The sequence below is a fragment of the Prionailurus bengalensis genome, chromosome A3, assembly GCF_016509475.1.
Source record: "Prionailurus bengalensis isolate Pbe53 chromosome A3, Fcat_Pben_1.1_paternal_pri, whole genome shotgun sequence".
Classification (NCBI taxonomy): domain Eukaryota; kingdom Metazoa; phylum Chordata; class Mammalia; order Carnivora; family Felidae; genus Prionailurus; species Prionailurus bengalensis.
In genome coordinates this window covers 31,628,404-31,636,371 of record NC_057354.1, presented here as the reverse complement: position 1 = coordinate 31,636,371, position 7,968 = coordinate 31,628,404, and positions in this window count along the sequence as shown.

The window sequence follows — 7,968 nt, the reverse complement described above, 5'->3', positions numbered from 1 at the left end:
TGAAAGAGGTAATTCCTGGAAGCTTGGTTAAGTGTTGTTTAATGTTGTTTAATGGTAATCCCAGCTCTGGCTCCAACACAATCTTTTGACTGAACCTGGCTTCAGGGATGGTCTACTGTGTGTAAAAAAAGGGCCTTCCACCCACTCATCCAGTCTCTATGATGCTGCGGAGGAACAGAGCTGATGGAGGTGCAAGCCCGGGTCCCAAGGTGACTCTTGAGATGATATACAAAATGGAGACACTGTAAACACAAAAGTGGAAGGAATTCAGAAGATAGTTTCCTTCCAGCCATGGGATCAGAGAAGGTTCGGGGTGGTGGGGTAGTCCAGAGCCCTGGACGATGGTGGGGAGAAGGCATCCCAGGCAAAGGGGACAGAATGACCAAAGATGGAGAAGAGGGGAAATGAGACGGAATACACATGGAATGATGAATTGTTTGATTTGCACAAAGCACGCAGATGTCTAAAGGGAGAACAGACTCAGGCAGCAGGCTGAAGAGCAGGATAAAGAAAGCGGCCAGGGAGTGGCCAGGATGGACTGAAAGAGCCTGGGAGGCACAATCATACAGAATCAGGTTCAGACAGTAATTCCTGCTTAACCATGTACATTGGGAAGATACCTGACCCCTTAGCTGGGCCTTAGTTCCTCTTGTATTAAATGGGAGTAGTGATAGTACATACATCATAGGATTATACGTGGTATAACTATATATCTTAGAAAAATGCCTAGTACATCATAAGCAGTCAAAAAATATTATCTGTTATGTTTATAATGACTAATTATAGAAACAGAATTTCTTCTAGAGGAATCCAAAACATTGTGTCATGTATAATGGATATAATGTTTGGGGATTATCAAATCAGAGTATTTTTATTTTCTGTGATTTCAAGTCTGTAGTTATCTTGGACTCCCACCCATACCAGGCAGCTCAAATCACAGGAGCTTTGCCATAATGTTGAGAATACCCTTTCCACCATTAAGCCTGAGCCAAGAAGCTTAATGACTCTCAGGAAGGAGACTATGATGTAGGGGAAGTCCTTCCCATAGAGGAAGAAAAAAACAAGGACCACTCCTTCCAGTCCCTATGATGTTGGGAAAGAAACAAAAAAGAGTTAATTGAACACAGAGGTATTTGTCCTTGCTTTTTCCTTTATGGGCTAAATCTAGGTGGTGGCGGTAGGGATGCACTAGAAGCATCTAAGTTATGGGAATGCCTAAGATCAAGAAGTAGGGACACACCAATGAAATGCTTCCCCAAGTTCACTCTTCCTCAAGCTCCTCTAAGAGGAGTCATGCATGTCACCCAGGGAGATTGTGGACCAGCAGTGGAAGGGGCCACCATCTTGGTTCCCAGGTTCTGTGACACAATCTTGACACGTGGAAGCGTGCTTAAACCTCTATGTCATCTCACTTCACCATTTAAAGATGGCTAAATCCCCCCACCCTTGCCCCATCTGGAAGTCCTTGATGTAGGAGTGAGATCGGTGGGCAAAGTGAAATGTGAGTTGTTACTGGGGCTCCCTTGTGAATAGCTGTTGGGAAAACAAGGCACCTAACCTCACCCAGGAGTAGTTCAAAAAATAAGTTCTTTCTCCTTGGAGAAAGAGAAGAGAGAGGGAGGGAGGGAGGGAGGGAAAAACCAGAAGAGAGAACGCATAGTCCCATGCCTTTCCAGCCTGATTCAATAGCCATGCACTAGAAAATGTGAGGGATGAAGAGGTGCTTACGAAATATGCACATGGGGAGAAGATTTGGAAGGAAGAGCTCATCCTTGGCTGTTCTGTGGGACCTGGAATGTCAAAAGCCTTGAACTGCCTTCTGGAGCCCCAAGGGCATTCTCATAGAGGGAGAGAAACACCAGAGAAAGTACTGCCAAGGAGAGAGGCACAGACCCTGGGTGAGGCAAATCCTTTGGGTAGACAATGGAATTTCTAAAAAAGTGAGTGGGAGTCCCAAGATGAGAATAAGAGAGGAGTTGGTGCTCCCTTTTAAAGTAAGAACAAGATGAAAAATGTCTGTTTTCCGCTGATTATTGTGGAACTTATTTTTTTAATTTTTTAAAATGTTTATTCATTTATGAGAGAAAGAAAACAGAGCATGAGCGGGGGAGGAGCAGAGAGAGAGGGAGACAGAGAACCCGAAGCAGGCTCCAGGCTCTGAGCGGTCAGCACAGGCCCTGATGCGGGGTTCGAACTCACTGACCATGAGATCATGACCTGAGCCGAAGTCGGACACTCAACCGACTGAGCCACCCAGGGGACCCATTGCAGAACTTATTTTTAAAGCCTATTTAGGTAAGCAAAATATAAATACAAGAAGCAAATAAAATTAAAATGAAATATTAGAGTAATTTTGGACAAGAGTTTTTAAATAATAATACTATAAAATTACATGTCGTTAAATTTTTAATGTAACCAATAGTAAAATAATGCCTTGAAAAAATGTAAATGTGAAGTAAAAGAATAAATGGAAGATATAATTTGACTACTACCCAATAGAAATAGTAGTAATAAAAAATATACCCCTAAAATTTAAAAAAAAAAAAATCTGCTTCCATCCCTTCCATTCAACCTGCAGTAGAAGTCAGCACAATAAGACAAGAAAAAATACGTATGCATTATAAAAGGCCATGGCTCTTGTTTGCAGGTAATATACTGTCTACACAGAAAAACCAAAAAAAAATCTAATAAAAACACATAGAACTAGTAAAAGTGCACAACAAGGTAGTTGGTTACAAGATTCAGAAACAAAAACCAATACTAAACTTGATAAGTTTATTCCAAAATTCAAGCCAAATCACCTTTTTGAAGGGACTTATTTTACCAGAGACCAGTATTTAGTACAAAGCTATAGTCGTTAAAACATTGAGGTGTTGGGGCGCCTGGGTGGCTCAGTCGGTTGAGCGTCCGACTTCAGCTCAGGTCATGATCTCACGGTCCATGGGTTCGAGCCCTGCGTTGGGCTCTGCGCTGACAGCTCAGAGCCTGGAGCCTGTTTCAGATTCTGTGTCTCCCTCTCTCTCTGCCCCTCCCCCGCTCATGCTCTGTCTCTCTCTGTCTCAAAAATAAATAAACGTTAAAAATTAAAAAAAAAACCAAAACATTGAGGTGTTCAGGGGCATGATAGATAAACAGCCCAATGAAATAGAAGATAAAGCCCCAGATACAGATGCACGTATATCTGGAAGTTTACAAAACATCAAATTGTCTCCAAAATGTGCAAATCAAGACTCAAGAACTAATTTAATCTGTTACAGAGACATAAAGTGAGATTTTACACACTTGACTTTTTTTACTGAAACTTTACACCTCCAGTCTACTCCTATACTCAGTTGTGGAGGTGCTGAAGGAGATAAAGGCACAGAACAGAAAAGGGAAATGTATTCTGCACCCCCCTTCAGGCCCGTGTGAATGGCTGGGAGAATGGTGTCCAGGCCTTCCTGGGTCACCTGCAGCAAAGTGAGAAGAGGTGGGAATGAAACCATGATGCTCAGCTTACTTCCGGGTAGATTCCTCATGAAGGACTGAAGAGCAACTCCCCTACACGAGGCCAGGAGGCTGGGAGGCTTGTCCATGGGTGACTCTACCCAAGTCTACTCAGTATCATATACTACCAACAGAATTCCTCTACCATACATAACACACCAACTCACTTCCTAAACAGACTGTGATCTCCCTTCCTGGCACCGGAGAGAGTTGCCCACTTTTATAATAATGCTTTCCTTCTCCCGCTAACATCACTAAAGGGAAAGCCAAAGCTACATAATCATGAGCTATGATTCTGCCACCAGACATTTATCACCATGTAAAACAGAAAGTGTGGGCTTCTGTCTTATGTGTCCTTTTCTACCTGTCCTTTCCTGCCTGTCTCATCCCTACTCAGACTCCTCTAAGACCATGAGAGTAACCCTTAACCTCCCCATTTTCATCCTTATTACCTACGCCAGTTTCTCTGGTGGAACGGGCTCATGGTTCTCAGCCTGCTGCCTGGTTCTGGGCTTATGCCCAGCTCTGGGCTTCCCATCCCATTGGGACTGAGCCTTATTGGACGCAGAAGGATTTCCCAGAGTGAACTAAGTCCCCAATCTCCACTGCCCAAGATCCCTGCCTCTTTCCCCCCACAAGAGAATGTCTCCTCAGTTTCAGCACCAGCACAGGCCAGGAACAATAACCTATAATTAAGAACCATGTGACCCACTTTGTTCAATTCCTGGGTCCTGTCTCACATGCCCCAAGTTTATTCCACCTCCTCCCCTCTAACCTGCATCACTGCTGCCTCAGAAAATCAATCCCACACAAATTGGGACACTTGGTGCCTTTACTCTTTCTCCATGGGGCCAGTCAGATGGTTCAAAGGAGAAGAAGATTTTAATGGAGGGGCCATTTATAAAAAAGAATCCAGCTGGCATGTGAACCCAAAAACTGCCACCCCTAGGGTCAGTCTCCAAGCATAAAGCAGAGCAGAGCAGAAAATGAATCTAGGGTGGACAAACAGCACAAGCATCCTTCCTGTCATGGTGGGTCCTTCATTTCCCCTGTGACCATGAGAGTTTCAGCTCTATCATGTGGGCTCTTCTGGTCTCTAGAGAGGGGAGTTTCTCCGAACTCCTTCATGAGGTGTCCACCTGGTATTTGCCAAGGCGTTACGGCTCCCACGATGCTACTGCAGCTACTCAGCTATGAGTGAGGCCATCTCTTTGACTTCCCAGGAGTGGCACCACGGATGTCTGGTACCTCTCCGATGCCAGGAGCTACTGAAAATTTACAGACAGATGACAGGGAGGGCATGGCTCCCACGAGAGAGTTCCCAGGGGAAAAGCAGGCAGGCGGGACAGAAGCAAAAGTGAGGAAGAACACAGGACTTCAAAGCTCAAGCCAGGATCCTTTGGTCCGATCCCTTGGGACATTTGAGGGCGACAGTCCCTTCTCTCCTGCCAGGGGCTGCCCAACAAGCAGCGGAGTAGCTCAGGCAGCCTGACAGGAAGGGCTATGGACCATGTAGCAATGCCCTTTCCAAGTTCACACCCTCTGCTCTGTCCAGACCAGGCACAGATTCCCAGCCCCCACTCACACACAGTTGTCCTTTTCTAACTTAGTGTGCATTTTCCTGCATCTCGTATTCCCAGCTCCTTCCTCTCCTTTCTTTCTAGGCTTATTTATGTCATCCCATCACTTTGTGTTGTCACCTAGTCCCAGTTCCATGTTCTTTGCCAGCTTTTAGTGACTTTAAAAAAAATCTGGTTGCCATAACAACACTTGCAAATTCACGGGCTGGCTGCATTATTTAGCAGTTGGTATGTCCCACCTCGGACGACATCCTGGTAAAACAGAGGGTGTGGGCTTCTGTTTTATGTTAACATTGAGACTCAGGGAGGAGAACCAACACTTTCTGGCTGGCAGGCACATACACTAGCTCATTTGACTCTTCAACTACCCTGTTAGGTACAAACCAATATTAGTCCCATTTTATAGATGAGGAAACTAAGGCTCGGAGAGGCTGAGCAACTTGTCCCAGGTCATGCTGCTAGTGAGGGTCAGAAGCAGGACAGGAGCCCCGATCTGTTCAGCTCTAAGACACATGTTCTTAACCAATAAACTAAGTCTTCTCTATAAATCACTTCAAAGACCTTGAAGTGATGACACAAACATGAGAGGTTGTGATACAGACCCCCCCCACCCAGGAGCCCCTGCTCCTAGCAACTTCCTCCTGCCCTAAATGAGAATTCTGCTTCTGGTCCATGGCTGGTTAAAGCTGATGCTCCCCGGGTTCTCCTTCTTCCTGAGAACCTGGAGAGTTAACTAGAATGTCCTCCTGGGGTTCAAACACTGGTTGTCCAGCACCCTGTAATCAGATCAGAATCTGACCCTGAAACTGGAGTTCAGATGCAAGTGGTCCATTACAAAATAAGTTCCCTAATGAATCAGATGATTAATTAATTAAGGAGAACCCAGTAAGAAAATGAGGGAAGCAGTATATGAAAGGAGAAGAAACCAAGGAGGGGACCATTTCTGGTGGGGCCCCAGGCTCAGCCAGATCCCAAAGGGAGATCTGGAGCATACAGTACACCTTGGGCTTTGTCTACCTTGAGGAGCTGAGCTCTGTACTTCCACACTTGTCCTTGGTTATGAAGGGAGGAGTTGGGGGGAGGGACATGGAACTCCCAGGCCCCTCTAGCTCTTGTCCCCGCCCAAGATGATTTTCCGAATGGCACAGGTACCAGCATTCACAGCCATGGCAACTGGAGCTACACAGGGAGAGCTGGGCAGAAGGACCTCAGGGGACCTGGGTGGTACAACGACAGGGTCAATGACACACACCAGCTCCCCTCCTAAAACCAAGAGCCAGTACTGTTCTACTCCAGAGCAACAGCCAGCTCCGCCCTCCTGATGCCATAGCTCCATCTTCCAGGTGGTTCTGAGAATGTGCTGGTTGGATTTCCAGCCCTAGCATGAGCTTTGTCCAACCCCACTCAGTTAATTCTCTATCTTGCTGAATGTCCACGGTGCAAAGGTGAGGGAAAAGAGCAGCCTTTGGAAGGGAGGCACTTTTCTCTCCATTTACTGCTTTCGTTTCTCTGGCTTACCCACAGATTCTGTATACATCCGCCCCTCGTCTTTACCTTACGTTTCGGAACCAGACTGAATGGATGAATAGCCAGGGCTGTCAAAAGCGGCGTCCCAAATGGAGCTACACGAGCCGTAGGTAGCTGTGGTGGGAACTGGACTCCTGTCGTTGGACCTTTTCAAGCTCAACTCAACAGTCTGCCATTGTGTCTTTGTTCCCTTTTATTCCCGGAACAGAGAAAGGAACTTTCGCTTTCTCCAGGGAGTGAGGAGAGATGAAGGTGAGGTCATTCAGACAGAGTAAATTGAGACAGAAATGGGGCAGGACCTCTCACTGCTCCTCACCCCCCCCCCCCCCCCCACCGTATCTGCCAGTATTGGAGTTGCTTCCACACTACAAAATTGAAAAAGCATGGCTGTTAGCACTTAACAAGCCATTTCCTGCATTACCTAGGGCAGTCTGGGATCTCTCATTCATCCCTCAGCACACACGTACATGCACACACACACGGCTCTGGCTGGGTCCAGAGTGGACAAATGACCAAATGCTCCTGTCCTGGTTGTAAAATCCATGGAAGCCAAATCCATGTGTGATGCATGAGTGGTCCATAGAACCCTCAGCCCTCTTGTTTTCTAAATAGGAAAATCGGGTCCAGAAAGGCACCCTGTCCTATGCAAGGTCACAGAACCTGTTGGGGACAGACCATGATCTAGAACCCAGGTCTCCTGGCCCTGGTGCAAGATGTTCACACTGGGCCAACCCTACTCCTTTCCCTCCATGGGGGCTAGCTGTGGAGAGTCAAGAGCAGAGTCCAGCTGGGCCCAGCCTGCCATGGCTTACTTCAAGGTGAGAATATTTGTAGGGGAAGAGGCTCTTGAAAAGTGAGAAATGAGTCCTTTGGTCTTTCTTGTGGCAGAGAGAGCCCTTCCCAGGTAGGACTGCCAGATTCACAAATTAAAATACAGGGCATCCAGGTAAATTTGAATTTGAGATAAGAATGAATCGTGTTTTGGACAAAGTATGTTCAAATATTGCAACTCTGTCTACTCCCAAGGTTCGGATGGGGTGGGGGGCAGGAACACCATAACTGCCACCGAGCCTTCCTTGTTTCCTGGGGTGGGCGGCTCAGGCCCTCAGGGCTCTGACTACAGCAAATTCGATCGGTCCCGTTTTCTAGGTTCAGTTCTGGTCTGAGGTCAAAAGAGACTAGGAGGCAACTAGAAAAGTTAGAAAATACAGATTCCAGGGGCGCCTGGGTGGCTCAGTTGGTTAAGCGTCTGACTTCAGCTCAGGTCATGACCTCACGATTTGCCAAGTTCAAGCCCTGCATCAGGCTCTCTGTTGCCAGAGTGGAGCCTGCCTCGGATCATCTGTCCCCCTCTCTCTGCTCCTGCCCCCAAAAT